This window comes from Triturus cristatus, chromosome 6 (genome assembly GCF_964204655.1).
Source record: "Triturus cristatus chromosome 6, aTriCri1.1, whole genome shotgun sequence".
Classification (NCBI taxonomy): domain Eukaryota; kingdom Metazoa; phylum Chordata; class Amphibia; order Caudata; family Salamandridae; genus Triturus; species Triturus cristatus.
The window spans coordinates 179,522,418-179,546,133 of NC_140589.1; positions in this window are offsets into that span (position 1 = coordinate 179,522,418).

Sequence of the window (23,716 nt, forward strand, 5' to 3'; positions counted from 1 at the left end):
GCTGTTTACAATATGTGTTCTCGCGTTCCTACCTCCCCTGATGTTTTGACTCCACCCCTTTGGGCTTTAGCCAACACATGTTGCATATTCCTAAATTGAGCCAAGAAGGCCCCCACATTCCTTTAAAGAAACGCAGACATTCTCTGAAAAAAATACAAAAATTCCGGGGGCACCTTCGACAGCACAGAAAATTCCTGCATTAAGCGAGAGTTTAAAAGACCTGAAAACATTTTATCACATCTTTTCGACATTACAAGATGTCTGTTCCTAATTGATCTGAACTGAAATGTTCTTCATTATTAAAAAAAAAAAACTACTGTGAGGGGTTAGGAAATAAAACAGGAGAATGTGAGCAACTCTATTTTTTTCTGTCTCCCAAGGAAGCAGCCGCGCCTCCTTGCACAACGACAACCCTCGGGATACAGCAGTTGTCTTCAAATCTGTGACCATAAAAAATCATTATCTCTGTGAAATACAGCAATTTGGGAGATAATCAAACAGTGACCAGGGGGCAGAGCTGCCAATCTGAGGGATTACGCTCCGCGCGCGCCTGATTCCGTTCGACCTTCCTCCGAGCCAGCTGTCAGCTTGGCGAAAACGCACACGCATCGACTCGGGGCACATTCATTAGACCGTCTTCGGTGCAGAAAGTCATTTGCATAAAGCCCCAGCTTTCTTAATTAGTACTTCATTTTTCCCTTGACTTATTTTGGTGGCGAAGTTCACTCTCTATTTCTCCCTTGCTAGAATATAAAAAAAAGAGGGACGACGGAAGGTGGAGGGAAACTAGACGATGGCTTTGCATGTTAACTATGTCTTAATTTGGACTGTTACCGAATGCAGCTGCTGGGAGAGGGGGTGTTATATAAAAACTGTCAAACGCAAGGCGTGACGTAGCGTCGAAAAAAAGCCATAAAACCTGCTCAGAAAACGTTTGAGGTATCTCGGATCCTGCCAAGGTGTCTTTTTCTCTGCCCCGCCTGCCTTGTGCATAAAAAGCGCCGGAGCAGTAAATTTTAATGTTCCGGGTATTTCCTGACAGTTAATGCCCGTGTGGAATAGCAGAGGTGAGCGCAGGGCGCAGGAACCACCGAGGCATGTCGGTGCAGGGAGCACCTTGCCTAGGGCCCCTTGTGTCTATCACACGCGATTAGCAGAAGGTGAGCCGGTAACACAATTAAATCGATTTTTTTCCTTGATGTCTTTTAAATTAGCAAACGCTTTACAGTGGTCGTCAATTCCAAACCACAGAGGCGAATCCAAATGCGCATTTCGTGTTGGCCCAGTAAAGTGGAAACCAAGTGTTTATTAAAAAACAAAACACCATGTTGTGAAAGATGTGACAGCAGAGAGGCGCGTCGAGTCATGATAGAAAGGTCCCTTTGGAGCCTGCAGCCACACAACAGTGCCGTGTATCTCACAGGTATTTAAATCAACGTTTGTTCTAGTCAGATACAAAAAAAATAGGATGTGCATTTATTCCCATGAAAAGAGGTTCCACCTGAGGCAAAACCACAATAACTGAGATAAGGCTTCACACCAAACTATCACCACACTGCAGAAGTGAAGAGATACATGTGTACAGTTCCCAACTGCCTCCTGCCAGCAGTTCACACCTGCACACCTGGGCTTAATTTCACTTCTATCGAAAAAAGACTTTGGCAAAGCCAGTAGGCCTGATTCCAATGAAGCATGCAAACACAGATATACCCGTCCTTTGGTTACATTTAACAAATCATGGCATGCTGGGAATTGCAATCTTGATTTGGTTCAATTGGTTCGAAGGGAAAATAAAAATGTATAAAAGGTAAGCACCGTTATGGAAAGTTGAGTCCTGTGATATAGAGTCACCTCGTAACCATATACACCGGAAACTTAGCCGTTTGTGGTCTCATAACAAACACAACGAGATGATTGACGGATCGCTGAATACTTATGCTCATCTTGTGGCTACTGCATGCTTCTATGGGTGAGTGTAATATGCTCATATTGTGGCCAGTGTACACTTCTAAGGGTTGGTGCAAAATGGGTGCCAAGTGCACTCTTCTAAAAGTTGGTGTAATATGTTCATATTGTAACTAGAGAAAACACAAAGAGATGATGGACGGAGCGCTGAAACCTTTCAGAAACTCACCCCTTAATCACAGAACTGGGTTGAATCCATCATTGTTCTTTAGCTCACTTCGCCACCCCAGTTCAGACCCAGCCATATGCAAATCAGTCTTGACCCTGTTCATCATGGGAACAGTCCAGCTCGAACCGGCAAGTCAGGTCTTCCCTGGGTCAGAAACAAGCATCCTGGGACCAGTTTTGGGGTAACACCCCTCATCAGCCAGGCTAGCTTGAATCCAGTGGCAAAGTGAGCAAGAAGCCCCCATCAGGGCATACCCTGCCAACTTAGGGCAAACAAAGCAAACACAAGGAGATAATGGCCGGAGCGCTGAAACTTTTCAGATAGTCACCCCCAGTCACTATTAGATCTGGGTTGAATCTATCATCGTTCTTTAGCTCACTTCGCCACCCTATCTCATAACAACAGAACATTTTCAGAATGTTTTTAAAAAAAAGAGGAGAATCTGCAAGATATTAGATACATGGGCGGTACCTACCATCATTAAGTGGATGAGGTGACCTGCATTACAAAGCTCAGTGTTCCAGGTATCACACATTTTCAGATTCCATGAGTGAGTAAATCACCAAGCCTAGCTATTGTTCTATACATTCTTGGCCTTGAAGTCCTTTTTCTCCCATTGTAAGTTCAAGACTCCAAGTACCGGCATCAGATAAAAAAGCCTAAGAGTTGTAGTGCTGTTTTCTCTGTGGAGCAATAACATAGTGAATAGCATCATTCTGTGCCTAGGATTAGTTAAACAATTTTTGAGAGCTTTATGAAATGACCACTGCTGTAGATTCACAGAGACACATAAGTATTCCTTTCTATATCAGATCCTCTAAAGCTCACTCCTTTCAAAGCAAGATGACCTTCCTCTCCAGCCCACCTCTGCCAACGCCAGAATTTATCATCATAAGAGCAACCAAACTCATAACTTCCCTCCCTGTCATGTGGGATTCCTTTAGTTTTTCCTAACTTCGTAGACCAGCAGCATGTTGCATTGTGGAACAAGTAGTTTCACTTTTAACATAGCAAAACCTCAGCATGCAAAGGTGTGACTGTATATATCACATAGAACATGGGGTAACTTGGCAGCTGTGCAACATGCTAACTCTAACCAATGATGGCTGTTTAGCAGAGGGTCCAATATTGGATACAGCAATTTGTTTTGCAGTGGTAAATGCCTCTGGGAATTACAAGGACTTCAGCGAAGGAAGTAAGTTTGTTTAATTTTACATACAAGAGAAACATATTCTATTGTTAGTGTTGCATTTTTGTTTGTTCCACAAAATGCAATCGCTAATTTTTTCAGTATGTCGAGACTAAAAATGTGCAGACGTGGATAACAGTGTGATGCAGTTTTGGGATTCCCTGATATGCTTAGCAGACTGAAATAACAAACCATGTTTCTTTATACCAGAAAAAGAGTTTAAAGCAAGTTACTTAATCTCTTTTTCTTTTGCTTACAGGTTTGTATTCAGTTTTTAGGTTTTGCCTGCGCTTGAGAAATCTATTGTTTTTAATATAAACTTGAAAAGGGACTTACATTCTGCCTCCTCTCTTTCCTGGCTTCTCATTGGTTCCTGTGCATGCCACTTACCTTTCCTCCATTTCTCTTGGCTGTAGCATATTTTGCTGCATTTTCCAGTGGTCGTTCCTCACTGCTGCTTCAGTTTCCTGCCGCAGTAATACTGTTAATGGGGATAAAAGGTGTGGGCAGTAATGGAATGTTAATGGGCCATTGATCATCATTTTCAAAACCTTATGGACCCAATGAACTGCCCATGTACCCCATCCAACATATATTATATTATTCCACAACACCCTCTACTTTTGACGATCCAGCCGTACTCTCCCGCAAATCCAACAAAGGTGGCACACAATGTCCGGATGCTAATTCAAGTTTTATTTCTCATCACATAGCAACACCCAAGACAGGACGAAAATGCATTTCGGCTTATGCCTTCAACCAGGCAACCCCATAACCCACAACCACTGTGTTTGAAAACACTGTCATATGATCCTATCTCATTTCCTGTCAACAGCATCTAGACTGCCTGCCTCTCCATCGTGTTTCAAGGCGGCAGCCATATTGGAGTTGCAAATAGCCAAAAATTACCAAATATAGTAGCACTACATTCTATTTACAATTCACATACTAAGGATTCAAACCACATTTCCCAAAATTGTTTTCGCTGTCTTCACATTAGATTTGAGACTCTCCAGCAGCGTAATCACAATGAAATGCTAATGCATGTAATTCATTACCTTCACATCAACATAACTTTGCAAACTATATATATTTTACATCTAATGAAACACCTTATTTTTTGAATGTAGAATGCTGTTCGATACATATTGAACACCTAGTTCAAACCACAAATGTATACATGATTTTCAGTACCTTGCACTTATTTTTCAAGGACTGATTGCTCATATCGATTACATCTGCTGTTGTTTCCCATTAAGAATGACAGTGCAAACAATGTGCATTGGTTTCTATGTGGGATCAGCTCAATATCTAACATCATTTGTTATTGTGTCCCATTAATGTTGCACCAACCACCTAAAGTGCAAGTGCATAGTCATGAACAATTCATCAAGGGCATCAACCATGCCCCAATTAAAGTGAAAGCGCTGTTTGTAAACACATATCTCTACGCTCACTTCTGCCACCTAAAGTGCAGAATCATATTTGTAAAAATTTCTCAGAGGCATCAAACATGTCTCAATTAAAGTGCAAATGCTACTTGTAAACTTATATCTCTATACTTTCACTCCTGCCTGAATGCTTCTAAGGTGCAAGTTCCTGTTTGTAAACATTCTTTCAGGATCTTAACATGCAAATGCTATGTATAGGCGATCATGTATGGAACCTCATTCCAGTCCATATACATATAAAGTGCAAATGTAAGAATATTAGCAATTTTCCAAAACATCTATTGTGTGCAAATTAAGGTGCTGTATGTAAATAATTATCCCCACAATATTGTTTCTATCAAAGGTACGTACCTTATTTTTCAGCCATATATTCTACAACAGTCATGTATGTGGCGACAGTACACCACATTTTTCAATATGGTTTAATTCCTAAGAACAATCAAATGTGCCCCTGTATATATCCCGGCACTGTAGCTCCACCTGCTATGCAGGGTACATTTTATCAAGATGATGTGACAGAAACTTATACATGTCCCTCTTAACATTCTATAAAATACAAGTGTTGTGCAGTACATCAAATTATAGAGGTTAAAATCCACTACATATTTAATTTTAATCTCAGTTCATCAAGGGTCTGCCAGTATACTGCTCATCAAGTTCAGAATCCAATAATGCAACACCTATTATTCATTATTGGACATGCAGTTCTGCGCTGAAGTTACGACCCCATGGTTTTTCGGTGCCCAAGAGGACAATCATCCTCGATTTACATTGGCGCAGTTCCAGTTCCCTGTTACCTCTGCGTGGATGGAGCTGAATGTGCTTTATACAATAGTACTGCAAAAATGTTAAATTGCTTTAGTGCACCTCCCAAACATGCTTCGCCATGGGTATGCTCGATCTTGATGTTTTAAAGCTCTAATGTGCTGCAAAATCCTCAATCTGAGCCTGTTGATAGTACTACCCTAATATCGCATTCCATAACCACAAACTCAGTCTCACATGCGATCTTTTCCCTGATCTTGCACATTCTGCTCTCAAATGTCTCATAACTCAAGTGGTTAGGTCCAAATTTACAGGCCTTACAAGTGGCACACTTCTTAAAATCATAATTCCTGCTTGTGTGCTTGTTTTTGGTAAAACATAGATCATGTTAAAATATTAGCAGAGAACGGGTGGTATTATTTAACACAGGATAAAATGGCGCTTGCCTGGTAACGTGAAGTTTACACACAGAGCACAGTGAAATGCGGTGCAAAATGTGAGGGAAAACCCCTAAACCCCCAGATAGGGACACTGGAGTCCGTTAAGGTACAATAAACAAGTCCTCCGCACACGCATGTAAGTGAAGGAAAATACACAGTATTCGTTGGTGAAAGATGATAACAATGTAGTCCTTTCTTTTAACTGTTCACTTTAATGGTAAGTTACTTAACAGGCCAGCCAACACATGTTTCGTCAGTGGGGTGTGAACCCTTGACTTCTTCAGGGCTGGAAACAACATGGAGAAACAATGTATGTCACAAGATGAATTCAGTAAATGAAAACAATACAGGCCAGGACTGTATTACTGGGACGTGGAGGGAAAGCACAGCTTTAGTCAAAACGAAATTCCATCTATACACCTTACTGCACATTATTATGTGCACATGTAAAGTAGCATTGCTGCATGTGAGATCAGGCAATGTGTATCTGGGTGTGGTACCGTGTTTGGTGTATAGAAAGTGGCGAGTTCATAACTGAAAGAACATCTGACTTGACAGTGTAAGCGGGTCCATGGCAGGAGTTGGGTGCATATATAAAAAAAAAAGTGGATTTGTAGTGAGGACATGGAATTAACTGCAGGAATTGCTAAAGTTAGCATAGGTTAGTAAATGCTTGGCCGCCGTTTTGCCGCTTTTGCACGCGTTGCTATAATGGCTCTGTTCTCATAAACACTCTGCTTACGCGTTTCCACATGTGAACTGTATGCCTTTCACACATCTAGCTGTACACTGTGCTCCTCGTCTGCACAGCGTGTTCAAGATCGGAAAGCAATGTATGCTGTTGATTTACTTTGGTCAGTCCCTGGCCCATAGACATATCATAGAACACAGCTGCACTACTGAAACTCGGGTGCTTTTAATATGGCATTGTATGCATGTAGAGGCACTTGGAGAAAATCATTCCAACGAAGAAGAGCTGTGTTTGTCCGGAGATATAAATCCTTGCATCTAAACTTGGAGGTATAGGGTCCTCCTGACAAAGCCTAGAGGTCTTCCATAATTATAATAACCTAGCTCTTAGCACTGGGAGGGTGGTAAGGCACTGTCGTCCTGTTTCCACTGTCATTATAATTAGGCCTGGGTGGTAAATTCCGTTCCGCTCGCGGAATTTGCAGAATTTCGGTAATTTCGCGTTCCGCGGAGAACGCAAAATTGCCCAAAATTCTGCTTTCCGCGACTTCGCGAAATTTTTTCTTGCTCGCGTTCTCAAAATGCGTGTTCGCGAGATATTTCTCCCCGAGCACGCAAACAGCAACTGTGAACAGGCAAAAAGCATCGCGAACAAGCAATTCCGCGTGTTCACGGAATTTCTGCATGTTCGCGGAGATTTTTTACCGTTTCGCGGAGATTTGCGGAACGCGATTACGCAAATTCCGCCCACCCCTAATTATAATATGGTTTCCCCATTCGTGCTTTATGGAATTGTAACAATGCTGATTATATTGTTCTTATACATTTTGCTGCTAGTATTGGCTTGTGTACTGCATTATAGAGCACGTTAGGTAAAATAAACATTTTAAACTATATAGTGTCTCTGTTTACTCATGTTGTGGACAAGTATGAGTGTTTGAACAAAAAAGGGTTCTTGTTCACGCGATTCCTTAGAGGTTCAGAGTGACATGTTCTATGATGTCTAATCATTGGTAGCTTCGCTGTAGTACAGAGAATGAATGAGACACTATAGCTGGTCGGATTGGGGTTCCGGGCACCGAGGTGGGTTTTTTGGTACACCACTACACACCGAGGTCCTGGTTTCCTGCTCATAATTCTTTGTATGTGCAGAATTCCTGAAACAGTTTAGACCTGAAACAAGAAGTGGGTATTTCAATCAGATAAACTGTCCTATATGTAGGTAAAAAACGGCCACAATGGCTATACTTGCAAATTGCCTAAGAAGTAATGTATCTCACGATCAATGTTGAGACCCTGTTCGAAAGATCTCAAACGCATGATCCACATAACCTCTGAGCGTCTAAGTCGTAATTCTCTGTTGCCTCCCCTGGGACTAGGTTCAATCATGTCAATTCCATAGAAAAGGATTCGTTTGTGTGGACCTTGGGAATCAGCTGAACAAATTCTACAGGCCCTTAATAGTTGACCGTAAGGTATGCTCCATTTTAAAGAGAGTGGATGACCACTGTTGCCATGCAGAATCGAATTGCAGGCAGTTTTCTTTAAAAAAAACAGTGGTTTGGATGGAATTACCTACTACTTGCAACTTCATATCCAAAAACTCGATTTCAAGCGAGCTCCATTTTACAGTCAGCTGTATGTTGTAGGAATTGGTGTTTAAGCTTGCAACATACTCACTCAACGATGTCTCCACCATCCCGCAGGATGAACAAATTGTTTATAAAGCACACCCACATTATAATCTTACTAGTGTGGTGCGCATTACAGTCTGTGCATGTCACTACTTTCTCCCACCAGCCCATCTAGATGTAGACATATGTAGGGGCAAATGCTGCACCCATCGCCATGCCTTTGTTTTGGAGAAATCTTCTTATTGAATAATAAGATATTGTGCGTGTGAGAAAAAAAGAGCATTGTAGTATGTTATGCAAGTGCCAGAGAGCTCGATCTTAAATAGTAATGGCAGGCCTCAATGCCATATATATTATCTACTGGCGGTCGCCAGTAGATAGTTATAGTTAGGACCTATTTTCCATAAAACATACTCAACATTCTATTGGGAATATCTTTGGCGCCGAATGACGAATCTTCGCGAAATTCTCAAACCTTTTGGCCAGCTCCGCTCCGCTCCTACCCTGAAAGTTTTGCGGTGATCCATGAAGCGGGGGCCGAGAAAAATGGGGGTCCCAAAACGTGTTTTCCCCATGCAATTTCCCATAGGATCTGTTGTCGCAGCTACAGCCCGAACCGCTGAAAAGAATGACACCATTTGGCAAAGAGGTAGTCCTCAGTTCGGACTCATGCCTTTTGCATATTTGGTGTGAATCTGTCAGTAGTTCCTGAGAAAATTAGGGTAAAAAAGTTAGTGATATCTATGGCCGCGGAGGATGCGCGGACCGTACCCGCACCGTAAGCGCACCCTCCCCAAAAGGAGCGCGCACACTCCCGATCGCACGCTGAATGCTAAATGGCCGTCGAGCGTCTCTCTACATTCGAAACCAGGAACTGTTGGCGGCCATTTTCTGCCTCGGTAGAAGCGAGGCTGAAGATGGAAGGGGAATAAGTGTGTAAAAGATATAAAGGGGGTAGATTGGAAATACTCTGACCCTCTAGATCTGCTTAGGGGGTCCCAGAAGGACCCCCTCTGGCCCCCCTTTTTTTTTTTTTTTAAAGCGTCGAAATGCGCGCACGGTGCACGCATCCTATCGCGTTGGATGCACGCATCCTATCGCGTTGGATGCACGCATCCTATCGCGTTGGATGCACGCATCCTATCGTGTTGGATGCACGCATCCTATCGCGTTGGATGCACGGATTCTCTCGCGGTGGGTGCGCGGATCCACGGCAACATTTTTTGAAAAACAACAAGAAATCATTGGTTGTATAACAACTTTCTACACTGAAAGGTAGGGTGTATATTTTTGTTTTTTAAAGTTATGATTGTTATTGGTTAACAAAAACAGATTGTAAGGAACATTATATATGATAAGCTAATATGTTGAAAAGTCAAGCACAATTCCTGTCTTGTGTAGGAACATTGTGTGCTGAACTTGTGACCTGTGAGCTCAGTGCAGTGTTCCATGACCTGTTTCTATGGTAACAGGCAGAAGGCAGATTGGGGGAAGGGTTGAAATGTATTTCAGTTGGAAAGGGTTGAAATGTTTAACCAATAGTAATGTGTGTTTGCTTTTGTGTTTATGTGCGAAGGATTGTGATTTGATGTTTACATGTATATGTGGGGAAAATGAAAGGGAAACTTTTTCATTCTTTGCTTTTGCTGAGAGGTGCACAGTGCAGAGATTCTGTAAAAGAAAATATGGTGAGCGATTGATATACTCCTTAATCTACAAAAGAACTTGAAAGATGAGTTATTTAATTGTGAGGGGATGTATGTAGAGTATTTTGATTTTAATCAGACTAATGTATTTTTCCTGCTAAAGTGTAGGGAGTACTTTTTTTCTCTACAATGTGTGTGCATGTAGAAACCATTCTGTGATTGGCATTTGTGTTTTTCATGTGTTTGTAGACAGATAACTGTGCAGTTTTTATATTTTGGTAGGATTAGAAACCACTCATTGTTTATGAATTTGTGAAATGAGTTATGCCATGTTTCTATACTAAAATGTAGTACTACTTCTAGATGAAGAAATGTGTTTTGATATAGTGCAAGGGATAGTGTTGTTTGTCTAGAATAACACAGTGAGTCTGTGTGCATTTGGGAACCACTGTGAGAGTAGCATTTGGTAACATCGTGTATTTGCTCACAGATAACTGTTTTAAAAGCAGTCAGGTTGTCAAGTTTTAGTAGCATTAGAAGACAGTTATGGCTTATGCTTTCATTAAATGAGTCAGGCATTGACAGTAAATTGCAGTCGTGAAATATGTAGATTGTGTGCAGTTCCTTTACCACTTGCACTGTTGTGAATGAGTTTTGGTAAACTCATAGGGATAGTGGTGCTTGTCTAGAATCACACTGTGAGTTAGTGTGTATTTGGGATCACTGTGAGAGAAGCATTTGGTAACATCATGTGTTTGCTGACAAATAACTGTTTTAAAATCTGTCATGTTGTGAAGTTTTAGTAGCATTAGAATCCAGTCTTTGCTTAAATGTTGATTAAATGAGTCATGCTTTGACACTGATGTGCTGTACTTAAATATGTAGATTGTGTGCAGTCTCCTTACCCCTTCCACAGTAGTGAATGAGTTTTGATAAAGTCCTAGGATAGTGTTGATTGTCTAAAATCACACTGTGAGTCTGTGTGCATTTGGGTAAGGATTGTGAGAGAAGCATTTGGTAACATCGTGTATTTACTGACAGATAACTGTTTTAAAACATGTCATGTCGTCAAGTTTTAGTGGCATTAGAAGCCAGTCTTTGCTTATGCGTTGATTAAATTAGTCAGGCATTGGCATTAAAGTGTAGTCGTGAAATATGTAGATTGTGTGCAGTTCCTTTACCACTTCCACTGTAGTGAATGAGTTTTGGTAAACTCCTAGGGATAGTGTTGTTTGTCTAGAATCACACTGTGAGTCTGTGTGCATTTGGGAACCACTGTGAGAGAAGTGTTTGGTAACATCGTGTATTTGCTGACAGATAAGTGTTGTAAAGCATGTCATGTTGTCAAGTTCTAGTAGCATTAGAAGACAGTTATGGCTTATGCTTTCATTATATGAGTCAGGCATTGACAGTAAATTGGAGTTGTGAAATATGTAGATTGTGTGCAGTTCCCTTACCACTTGCACTGTAGTGAATGAGTTTTGGTAAACTCATAGGGATAGTGGTGCTTGTCTAGAATCACACTGTGAGTTAGTGTGTATTTGGGATCACTGTGAGAGAAGCATTTGGTAACATCATGTATTTGCTGACAGATAACTGTTTTAAAACCTGTCATGTTGTGAAGTTTTAGTAGGATTAGAATCCAGTCTTTGCTTATGCGTTGATTAAATGAGTCATGCTTTGACAGTGATGTGGTGTACTTAAATATGTAGATTGTGTGCAGTACCATTAACTCTTCCAGAGTAGTGAATGAGTTTTGGTAAACTCTTAGGATAGTGTTGCTTGTCTAAAATCACACTGTGAGTCTGTGTGCATTTGGGTAAGGATTGTGAGAGAAGCATTTGATAACATCATATATTTGCTGACATATACCTGTTTTAAAACCGGTCATGTTGTGAAGTTTTAGTAGCATTAGAAGCCAGTCTTTGATTATGCTTTGATTAAATGAGCCAGGCTTTGACACAAAAGTGCAGTCCTGAAATATGAAGATTATGTGCAGTTCGCTTACCACTTCCACAGTAGTGAATGATTTTTGGTAAACTCCTAGGTAAAGTGGTTGTTGTCTAGAATCACACTGTGAGTCTGTGTGCATTTGAGAACCACTGTGAGAGAAGCATTTGGTAACATCATGTATTTGCTGACAGATAACTAATTAAAAACCTCTCATGTTGTCAAGTTTTAGTAGCATTAGAAGCTAGTCTTTGCTTATGCATTGATAAAATGAGTCAGGGTTTGACACTAAGGTGCAGTACCATGTACTATTCTGTTCACTGTGGCAGAACTGAAAATTTAAAAGTTTTGCCTAAGCACTGTACTAGAAGTAGTCTGATTATTTAGTCAGTTTCTAAGTACCAAATAGACTGCTTCAAATGTCTATGCAGTATGCATGTAGTGTTCTAACATACTATAGACTTGTCTTTTACACCTTCAATTCCCTAGTCAGTATCCATACACTTCAAGGAAACATCCTGTCACTTCCTTTGCAGTCCTCTAGAGACCCATTCAACAGTATGTACTAATCCATTCACTGTGCCAAAACCCAAACACTTATAAATTCACCAACACACTCTCTTTCCAGTACTCTTATGATTCAGTCACTGCCTAAGTATTCATGCACTGAGCCAGGTCTTAGCACATGGACTTCTTCAAACCCCTATCCACTATGCATGCAGCCCTCTAAGCACCTACCCACTTGTCTTTCACACCTTCAATTCCCCAGTCAGTATCCATTCACTTCCAGCAAACACCCTGTCACTCCATTTGCACTCCTCTAGTGACCCATTCAGCATCATGTACTAATCCATTCCCTGCGCCAAACCCTAATAAATTCACCCAGGCACTCTCCTTGCAGTACTCTAATCATTCAGTTAGTACCCAAGTACTCATCCAGTGACCCAGGCCTTAGTATATGGACTGTTTCAAACCCTTATCCACTATGCATGCAGTCCTCTAACCACCTACACAATTGTCTTTCTCACCTTCAATTCCCTAGTCAGTATCCATACACTTCCAGGAAATACCCTGTCACTCCCTTTGCAGTCCTCTAGTGACCCATTCAGCACCATGTACTAATCCATTCACTGTGCTAAAACCCAAACACTTATAAATTCACCAAGATACTATCTTTGCAGTACTCTAATCATTCAGTCAGTGCCTAAGTATTCATACACTGAGCCAGGCCTTAGCACATGGACTACTTCAAACCCCTATGCACTATGCATGCAGTCTTCTAACCACCTAGACACTTGTCTTTCACACTTTCAATTTCCTAGTCAGTATCCATACAGTCCAGCACTTGTGACTGCCTTTGCACTCCATTCAGTAACAAGTACTAATCCATTCCCTGTGCGAAAAGCCCAGCACTTATAAATTCACCTAGGCACTCTCCTTGCTGTACTCTAATCATTCAGTCAGTACCCAAGTAGTCATGCAGCGAGCCAGGCCTTAGCACATGGACTGCTTTAAATGTCTATGCAGTATGGATGCAGTCCTCTAATGACCTACACAGTTGTGTTTCACACCTTCAATTCCCTAGTTAGTTTTCATACTCTTCTAGCAAACACCCTGTCACTCACCCAGTGTGTCTCCTTATAGTACTGTAATCATTTAGTCAGTTAGAATGTAGTCTTTTAGTGAGGTAGGCTTTAGGGCATGAACTGCTTCAAAGTAGTATGCACTATGCATATAGTGTTTTAACGATCATCACACTTGTGGTTCAGGACTATAGTTTCTTAGTCAGTTTTTATATAAAATGTGTTTGTACACAGTAATGGAATAGTATAAATTTGAAAGTTATTAATATACATTTATTTGTGATTCTTTTTTACAGATACAGAACAGGAGTGTTTCTCATCTGTTTGCACTCTTCTCGTGCAAGATTGTTTGGATGAAGGGTTCTTAGGTGTTTCATCATACTTGCGGTGCCGCACGAATATTTTGTGTTAGGATCGCCTCGTAATAGAACTCTTTGGCAAATCTTGCGAATGAAGTAGGTGGCATTGGTCTTTGTTTGCCCCTTGGAAAAAGTTTAAAATTTATTCACCACTGAAGAAAAACGTTGTGGGCGTGGTGCCTTGTGCAAAAAACTTTCCTCAGATTCGGTAAATATTTTAAAGCGGCAACATTTACAGTTTTTGTAAGTTAAACTTATAAAATGTTGTTAGCTGTATACATTTTATATATCTGTTAATTTTTTTCTTGTGGTATTTTGTTGAGAATACCATGTTGGTTTTTTTTTAACAATCTTTCTGATTTTCCAGGTCGGTCGTCGACATCCGTGGTTCCCACAGGAGTGTTCCGCCTTGTTGTTTTGTATTATTGTTGTTACATTTTGTTTATTAGTTTATTGTTTATATTTATGTTAATAAAAAAATAAAGTTTGAAAATAGTTTATCGTTTATATATTTATTATTATAAAAAAGAAAGTTTGAAAAAAAATTTAATAATGTTTTGGTTGTTCTCTTAACTGCTGTGTGACTCTTTCTTGTTCTTATTACTGTCATTTGATGGAGTCCACCATGGCGTTAAATTTTGGGGCACTTATCGCTGGAATACTGCTGATATCTGCAGTTTGCACCAACTTCTGAATAGTGTGTTAGATTTATCTCAACTTTACTTCCGTTAAAGTGCTGATAATGAAATGGAGAGTAGCCGTTCCCGTGCAAAAAGACACGAGGTGCACCTTTGCGATTTATTCTAAATACCAAAATCCTGTATTGTATTGCACTGAGGTATTGGCTGCACTTACAGTGTACACACAAAATCTATTAAGAAATCTCATTGTATTTATATTGATTGGGAATAGTGCGTCAGGTGCTGGATCTTGACGAGATACACTGCTCAGTTCGTATATTGTTGTGCACACGAAAAAAATCACATCACAACTTTCACACCAATTGCAATGCGAAACAATTTCCGACGATAAGACACGTTAGCACCAGGGATTTTACACCCGCTTTCTGCTGGTGTTAAGCAGGACAACTACCTGCACCATGAAAGGGAACACAGCCAAGAGCCACACCAGAACACCCACAGGTGCCATAGAGTCAATGAGCATGATACAGGGATACCCATGAGGGCCAGAAGACTCATTTCAACAACTGCAGGACTGCCAATGCCCCCCAAACCCACATCTTAGTAAGTGTGTCCCTGTGGTCATTGTCTTAGCATGATAGGCACGAGCCCTGCAACATCACAGTGCGCTGTCACCTCAGCTTTGGCAGTGAGCCTGGATGTGTAGCTACGTACGCATCCTCCTGCATGCACAACTGGCGTGTGCTGGTCTGTCGTTCACAGGTCAGTGCAGGGGTGTGTCTATCCGGCACAGGGAACGGGGTGTCTCGGACATGTCCGTGTACAGGAAGTGCGGTAAGTGTGTCTCTGTGTTCTGGTGTGGCCTGTTACAAGAGCCGCAGCAGTCGATGTTGTAAAGTGGCATGCACCACCTCCAAACGGCACTGTGATGTTGTAGTTGGAATGTAGCAGGAGATGCGCAAATAGGCATTACAATGGCGTGCCGTATGAGTGCACGACATACAACAGCTCACCGTACAAAAGTGTGGGGGCTTGTGGGAGGGAGGAGCAGCCGTTTGGCAACATAATACACAGTGAACTCGACCATGTGCCACATGCTGGGCATCTCATCCATGATGACCACGGTCGCAGACATCCCACAACACCAACGACTGGCCTTTGTACACACCCTCTATGAATGCAGCGTGGTTTTCACTTCTATGCTCGTTCAGTGGTGTGATGTTGGCAGGTTGTGTCACTTGTGCTCCTTGTTGGTGTGTTTCATTTTGGCCATTGTTAGTCTATATGTGTGTTGTACTTAATTGTGCATGTGTGCCATTCTGCCCATCTCCCCCCCTTCCCCCACTCCCTGCTTCTTCCTTTTCCTAGTGCTGTTGTGTCTATAATTTTGTTGCTGCACACATAAATACATGTAAAGAATAAATTAGAATAGTTCCTTGATTGTTTTAGGTTTCAAAACTTCTCTATTGGTTTCTTTTTAATTTTCCATATGAACCGTTTTTTTAAATATTCAACAACACATAGAAGTCAGAAGTGCAACGTATTCTATCAATACACTTTCTAGAACATTCTACAATACGTGCAGGTTAAATGTTCATCAATTTTTTAAAACCTTACAATATTTTTTTGTAACATTTTCTTGAACATTTAACGACATGTGCAGGTTAAAAGTTGACGATTGTTTTAAGTTCGAACAGTGCCTTCCAAATGCAAGTAGCAGGTGTGGTTGAGCTGAGCAAATTTTATCCTATGATATGTACTCCACGTTGAAACTGCTTTTTCTTAACCAATCACAAAGATGCTTTTCCACAAAACTAATGTGCACCCTACTTTTAAAAAAGAATGCTTTTCATGATATCTTCAGAGATAAGTTATAGATAGGTATTAGCATTTAAAAAACCTTTGAAATTCACTGAAAAAACCATAGGTTTCATGCACGTTATAGTTAGGAATTGGCATTTAAAAAACCTTTGAAATTCACTGAAAAAACCAAAGGTTTCAGGGGCATTATAGTTAGGAATTGGCATTTAAAAAACCTTAGAAATTCACTGAAAAAACCATAGGTTTCAGGGGCATTATAGTTAGCTGGACATTTCCCTCGTACAAAACCCTAAAAATTCCCCTGTTATAGTTAGTTCAGCTAACTATAACTCGCGCCCCCGCAATGCACTGATGATGACGTCACATATTATATCACTCATGACATGGCCAGTGACATCACTGATGACTTGATGCCATCTCAAATGACATCATTTGAATATATATATGAATATGTGTATGTGTATATATACATATATATATATATGTATATATATATCAAGGCTCGTTGGGGTGACCAAAGGGCAAGCAGCACTCGAACACGACACTCTTTTCCCCAGTAAAAGCATTTATTTGGTATGCTCAGCTTCGCTTCTCAGTCTATTAGCATACGACTGCCACCTGACGCGTTTCGTAGTTCACTTCCTCAGAGGCACCGCAGTCGAAGGAAGCAAGCCGGGCCACATCCTCCTTTTTAATCCAATCGTCCGCTGATATGCAGCTGCTCTGGATGAGACAAAACGCAATGATTAATGGGAGATGTAGTCCGTAATTACTTATCCATAGATGGTTGCTTCCTTAATAATTGCCAAGTTCATAGCTCTACATTGAGCCCCAAGGAGTGAAGCCGCGCTCAATCCATGCGCCGTGCTCCACATTGAGCCCCGTGCTTCGGAACTCGTGGCCCCCTTCACATGGGGTGGTGCTCGCTCAGTGATCACCTATCGAATGAATTAATATATACCGAGGTACTATGTACCCCTTTGTTCAAAGGTCGCAATGTTATGCCCGATTCTCAACCATTTGGATTCAAGGACAAAACCTTACACACAGTCGTACTACCAATATTTTTCCCATTTTGTGAGGATCTCAAGCATCAGTATCTGGAACCTCACACCCCATGAAAGGTGAATCAGCCCCAATAGATACTCAACCCTCCTTCATACAGATTACGTAGGATGTCTAATGTCAGCGTATTAGTTGCCCACACTCCACATTGGTACCCCCCTGCACCTTACTACGTCAAGGGTGGTTCACTGCTCATAGAATCAATCTCTCTCAGTGCCGCGTAGAAGCACAGAGCGTGGGGATGACGTGTAGAAAAATGAAAGTGAGGATTATATATATTAATTCCTTCGATAGGTGATGGACATAATTACAAAGATAGACTTTGCAGAGATTGGCTATGTGTGTTGATGCTCCGATTAAACTGGAGATCGATGTTCGATGGGATGAACAGTATGATTATTATTATTTTTCAACATTTGTCCCTACAGTGTGTGACTACAGGGGGTCGCCCTCGCCTCCACTGCCTGTTCTAGCGTCTGATTTAATAAACTCGGTAGGAGATACTTTGGAACGCACTGAATGAGACGAAAAAACAGCATATGGGATGATAGAAACCGAAATCATATATGTGAATGGATGACATTTATTTGCTATAATATCCATGGCCTGGCTGAGAGTGGAGGTTTGCACGTTTCCTTGCACGTGTTTATTTGTTTTGCACAATATGCAATTGGCATCGGGTGTGGGGTTCACATGAATTATGTGAGACAGATCAGGATGAGAGCCATTTGTGCTCTGTTCCGTTGTGGGTGTAATGACACCCTCAAGTGTTTGGAACATTTAAGTCGCACCTATTGGGTTGTTTGTGGACGTATGTCTTCTGGGGAGAGCACACTGTTACATTTGTGGATTCATGTGATGTTGGTAAAGCTTGATAGTGGAATGTATTTTATTTCTTCTTCTTTTTTCTCTTCTTTTATCCACAGTGTAAAATTGAAGAGTAAAGTTACCAACTAAAACGATTCTCCAGTGGAGTAAGAAACCCTAACTGGGGAGTTTATAAGGGGTAATGAGGATAAGAGCATAGGGATCCTTGTAGTACTGATGAAGGCCGGATAAAGATACTATAACTGGCTGAAACATGTCGACCTCTATGCAGACGGGGGGGGGTGGTGAGTACATTACTAGCTCACACCACCATCATCCGTATATCTTTTTTAGTTCTGACTAGGGAATCTATGAATAAAACTATTATACAGATACGTTTCTGCACAATTTTTTTAGGATCCTTTCTTATGTGTCTTTGTTGTATTGTTTACCCCTCCCTATTGCTCCGTCTATAGCGTTGGTTTGCGCAGAGACGTTAGTAGCAGCCCTATGATGAAGCATGCCACAATTTATTGTGGGTGAGGGCAGTTTTTACAAGTACAGTGTGCTCCCCTAGTCTATAACGTCTATAACGTCCAACAAACTGAGACGACAGTTGACTTACCCTACCTCTTTGATGTGTTGGGACTTGATACGTGAGGAGGATGAGGTAGGGTGTATCCTTCTCCCCCTCTGTCATTAGATTGTGTGGTAGAAGCTTACTGGGGATACCTGATGGGCTAGTTGGCCCCCAGGGACCCTTAGTATTCAAGGGGACTTAATTCCCCAACTTACAGCGCTCCAGGGGGCACATTTGCAGAGTGTTGCAGGGAGGGGGCAAGGCCTCCAGCGAGATGTCGTTTTAAAAAAAAATATTGTTTTAGAAGGAGGACTGTGTGCCCCCCCCCCCTTCTTATACTATTTTTGGGGCCCTGGGGTCCGCATCCCCAGGGCCTGACCCCTTTTTTATAATAAAAAGAAAAAGAAATGGTAAGGGGCCACGCGGCCTCTCTCCCGAGGCCAATTTCAGCCCTGGGGACCCAATCCCCTGGGGCATGGCCTCCTTTTCAAAATGTTACTATTGGGAAGGGGGGGCCGCAAGGCCCCCCTTCCCTAGGCCACTTTTGGCTCCGGAGACCTCATCCTGCCGTTTTTTTATTCATTTAAATGGGAGGGGGCCGAGTAGCCCTCCTCCAGGGCAACTTCTGGTCCTGGTGACGCCATCCCCCGGGGCCTGGCCTCATTGTTGGGGACGGATGGGGGAGCCCCAATACCTTTATGGTCTTGCTGGCTCCCCACCTCTTGCGGCATTGCTTTTGCACATGGGGAGCTGCTGACATGTAGCTCCCCTTGTGCAAAAGCAATCTGCTTTGGTTTTTAGAAGCGAGAGCAGGTTTCCTGCTCTCGCTTCCAAAAACCAAAGAAGCAGTTTGCTATGACAAGGCGGGAGCCGTGCTCCTGCCCTGCCATAGCAAACCGCAATGTCCCAGGGGTAGGAACTCCAGGACATTGCAGGAGCCAGCCCTGAGGGGTGGCAGTCTCCAGGGCCATCAAGGACTTCAGGAGGGGGGTGGCGGGGCCCCCCTCCCTTACTGTTTAAAGACCCTGGGTGGTCCACAGGGCAGTGTGGGGGGCATGAGACGCCCCCACACTTCATTTATTTTATTTTAAGCCCCGGGCAGGTGGCGGTCCCCAGGGCTTGAAGGGGTCCCAAGGCCCCCCGCACATTAATAAAGATTGTCCCGGGGAGGTGGAGCTCCCTGGGGCAGTGTCTAGGGGCAGGAGCCCCCACACATTTTAAATATAAGCTCAGGGGAGGTGGCGGTCCCCAGGGCTGCAGGGAGCTGTGTGTCCCCCACGCATAAACAATTAAGCCCCGGAGAGAGGGCCCCGCTACATAAATAAGCATTGCCCCCGGGACCTGGCCCACCCAGGGGCTTTAGAAAACAAAGCGCGAATGCCTGCACTTTGGTTTTTTTTTTTCATTTTCGACCGGGTTCGTGCACCCGGCGCGACTACGGCCAAAAACGAAAATAAAATGTTTTTTGGAGTCCAGGGACCCCCAGAGCAGGCCTAGGGGGTCAGGGGGTTTTTACCCTGAGGCCTTCCTGAGCATTCAGAAGGTGAGGAAGCAAGCAGAGAAGATAGCGCTGACCTGCTTCCATCAGATATTTCATCTTAAAGCCACTCTAATATTATCATCTGCGTTATCTTTGTTCTTAGTGCTTCTGCTCCTCGAATGCGTAACCCTTGCCATTACAGGTATCGAGACACTACTGAGACTAGAATTCTTCTCACTTTCCAGAGCAGTTTTTTGTTCTCTAGTACCCACAGAAGCGGTCTTTTACTGATACAATGTAGAGGTAACCTGGGCAAGACATTTTGCTATATCACCACTATAGTGAGCCATCTCAAGCTGTAAATTTAGAGTGTGCTGAGATAATGTGGTACATTTGGCAAGCATTTCTATAGATCCACTCATTGCATCCATTCTGTTAAAAAAGTCTCTGTTTCTGTTTGTTGCTCAAAGATTCATCATGTTAGCAAGCACAAAGGAATGTGATGGGCACTCCCATTACAGTTACCTCACCTGCCAAATAACTTTGTCCATCCTGAATATTTTAGAATCATCCTTTAGGGGGCTATTTTGGGCCCTTACTTTAGTGTAAAGTTTGCTTACTAACTTCAGTTTTGTCCTTTGAACAACAAGCACTGATCAGTCAATTACATGATAAGAGATAGCAGTAGGCACACCAACATCAGACTCCCAAGCATTAGCAGGTCTTGGTAAGTGTCTGACTTGATTACGTCTATTATGTCTAATGTTACGCAGATGAGCAATCATAGATTTAAGTAGAACATGCTGATGTTGTTGTCTTCTGCATCTGCCTTCTTCCTCGGACAACACAGTCATACTTTGACACTCATTAGAAAGTGATAGCGGTGTTTAAGTGTGTTGCAAATTGGGTGACTGGTTGAGGGGGAACCCTACTCAAAAAGTAACTGCAATCTCTGCTAGGGGGAAACACAAGCAAACAACCAAATCATCCTGTGTTCATTCCTCTGGCAGCTTGGCACAATTGAAGTCAGGCCTAACTTAGATACAATGTGTGAAGTAGATATGCAGCACTTCAAACAGTAATAAAGTAAAAACAAAAAAACACAAGAAAAGAAAAATCCCACACCAGTTTAGAAACATAGAGTAAAATGTATTACATGCTTTGAGACCAAAACGACAAAAATCCAATCAGTAAAAAACGGAGATATGCAATTTTGGAGTTTTAAGTAGAAATAGTTAATTGAAACAGAAAGCACCAACTGTGGTAATCTGGTCTCAGTGGACTGGGACAAATTCAAAAGCTCAGGCCAACCGCGACGTAACATGGGCCGGCTACAAGGACGAAGTGAGGCCCACTGAACAAAGTACCTTAAATCCTGGTTGCGAAGCATTGCGAGATCCTCGAACAAGAATGTGTCAGGCAGTAGCGGTTCCTCGGAGCTGCGAAGCTGTGATGCGCAGTCTTTTATCATCATCAAGGATGCCATTGATGAGGGGCTTGTGATGCGAAGTCCTACGTCGAAGATGCGTCTCGCACCATTGATTCCGAAGAACCAACTGGGTTGCGATTTGGAGTCCTGCGGCATCATTGAGGTTGAGTCGACAAGGAGCTTGTGATGTGAAGACTTGCATCGAGGATGCGTAGCGCAGCGGTGGTTCCAAGGAAGTTAAAGGTTGCAATGCAAGGTCCTTCATTGGGGATGCATCACACAGTGGCGGTTCTGAAGTGGCTGCGAGAAGATGCATCGTGCTTCATCGGGTCTGCTCACAGGAACACAGCTGAGCTAGCACAGCACCTTCAGGCCCACTTTCAAGGATCCAGGACTTAGGTGACACCACTTGGGGGCAAGACATATAGCAGACTCAGTTCAGGTGCTGGGTTTGAGGGGGTTGGAGCTTTTTCTGTCCCTGAGGCTCTAATCATGAGGCCAGCAACCTAGCCCTTGGAGTCACTCTGTTGGTCCTGTGATCAAGATGCTGATCCAGTCCTTTCACTCAGGCAGCAGGGCACCAGGGTAGCAGAAACAAGGTAACAGAGTAGCTGTCCTTCTTGCAGAGCAGCACAGCAGTCTAGAAGTGTACTTAAGAGTTGAGTCTGAGGGTCCATTATTTATACCTGGCGCCTACTTTGAAGTAGGAGTAAGTAGACACATTTGGAATTTCCTGCCTCCTGTCCTGACCCAAGCTTGTCTGGGATCACAATAGACTAGTAGCAAACCCTTTGTGAGTGTGATCAGGCAGAAGCTTTGTAATGTGCAAGTATGGTAGGTGACAGCTCCTCCCACTCATCGAGTCAGAGATGGCACATCCTGCCAACGCCTATGCTCCTGTGTCTCACTGTCTGCGAACCATACACAAAGATCAATTGACAGCTACAACTGATCACGTGACCAAGGATACAGGCAGGAGGCACCAAATGGTTGGGCAAAAATAAATGTAAACTTTCTAAAAGTGGCATTTACAGAATTGTGACTTAATATCCGACTTTATCACTAAACAGGGTTTGAAATTACAATTCTTTAGACATAAAACTTAACATTCATTTCTGCTCCCAATTGAAAGTTATCACTTATTAAATGTAATAAGGTAAACCAATGTTATCCAATGGGAGAGGTAGATCCAACCTTTTAAATACAGTGCACCTTGCCACATGGGCTGCTTAGGGCCTAGCCTAGGTGTGACATATATATTAAAAAGGAAGGTTTAGATCTAGCAAAAGGTTTAGCTTGCCAGGTCGATATGGCAGCTTAAAACTGCACACACAGGGTGAAATGGCAGGCCTGAGACATTTTTAAAGTAAGCGTGGGTGGTTAACTCCGCTCCGCCAGCGGAGTTTGCGGAGTTTTAGAACTCCGCACTCCGTTTGGAGTGAGAAGTTTGCAAAAATTCCACACTGGTGGCTATCCCTGGCGGTGCAGCCCGGCCACCAGTCTTTCCTAGCTGCCACTGCCTTCGCTTCCTCTTCCTGCTCGCACACTTCGCCGATTAGCTAGAAGGCAGAACTGAAGCCTGATCCTCCACTGCTCTGGCTCGGAAGTCTGAATCAATGCTGGAGCCTCAGGCAGATTAGTGCAGCAGCTAACCCCAACTCAGCAAGAACTGCAGTGCGCCGTCTCTCAAAATCTTCCTTAAAAGGGTGTTATGCTCATCGCTTGCTTGTTTCCCATGAAAGTGGGGAGAGGATATGGTGTTATGGCCAGAGCTGCCAACTTCAGAGCTGGGGAACCAGGTTTAAGTCTTGGCATCAGCTCAACATCCTGGGCAAATCTCCCCATGCCTACCATAAATGAATGTGTCCTTAACTGGTAATCATGAAAAGCACTGGTGTTGCTGATTAAGTGCTGTCGCTGAGCACCAGCAACCACCGGCTAAAATTAAGCACTGTCCATATGTGTTCAAAGTCATTAATTTCCATATCAGACCATGTGTTACTTTGTATAATAGTGTGCTTCTGTCGTAATTTATGTGTCAATGTCGGTGCA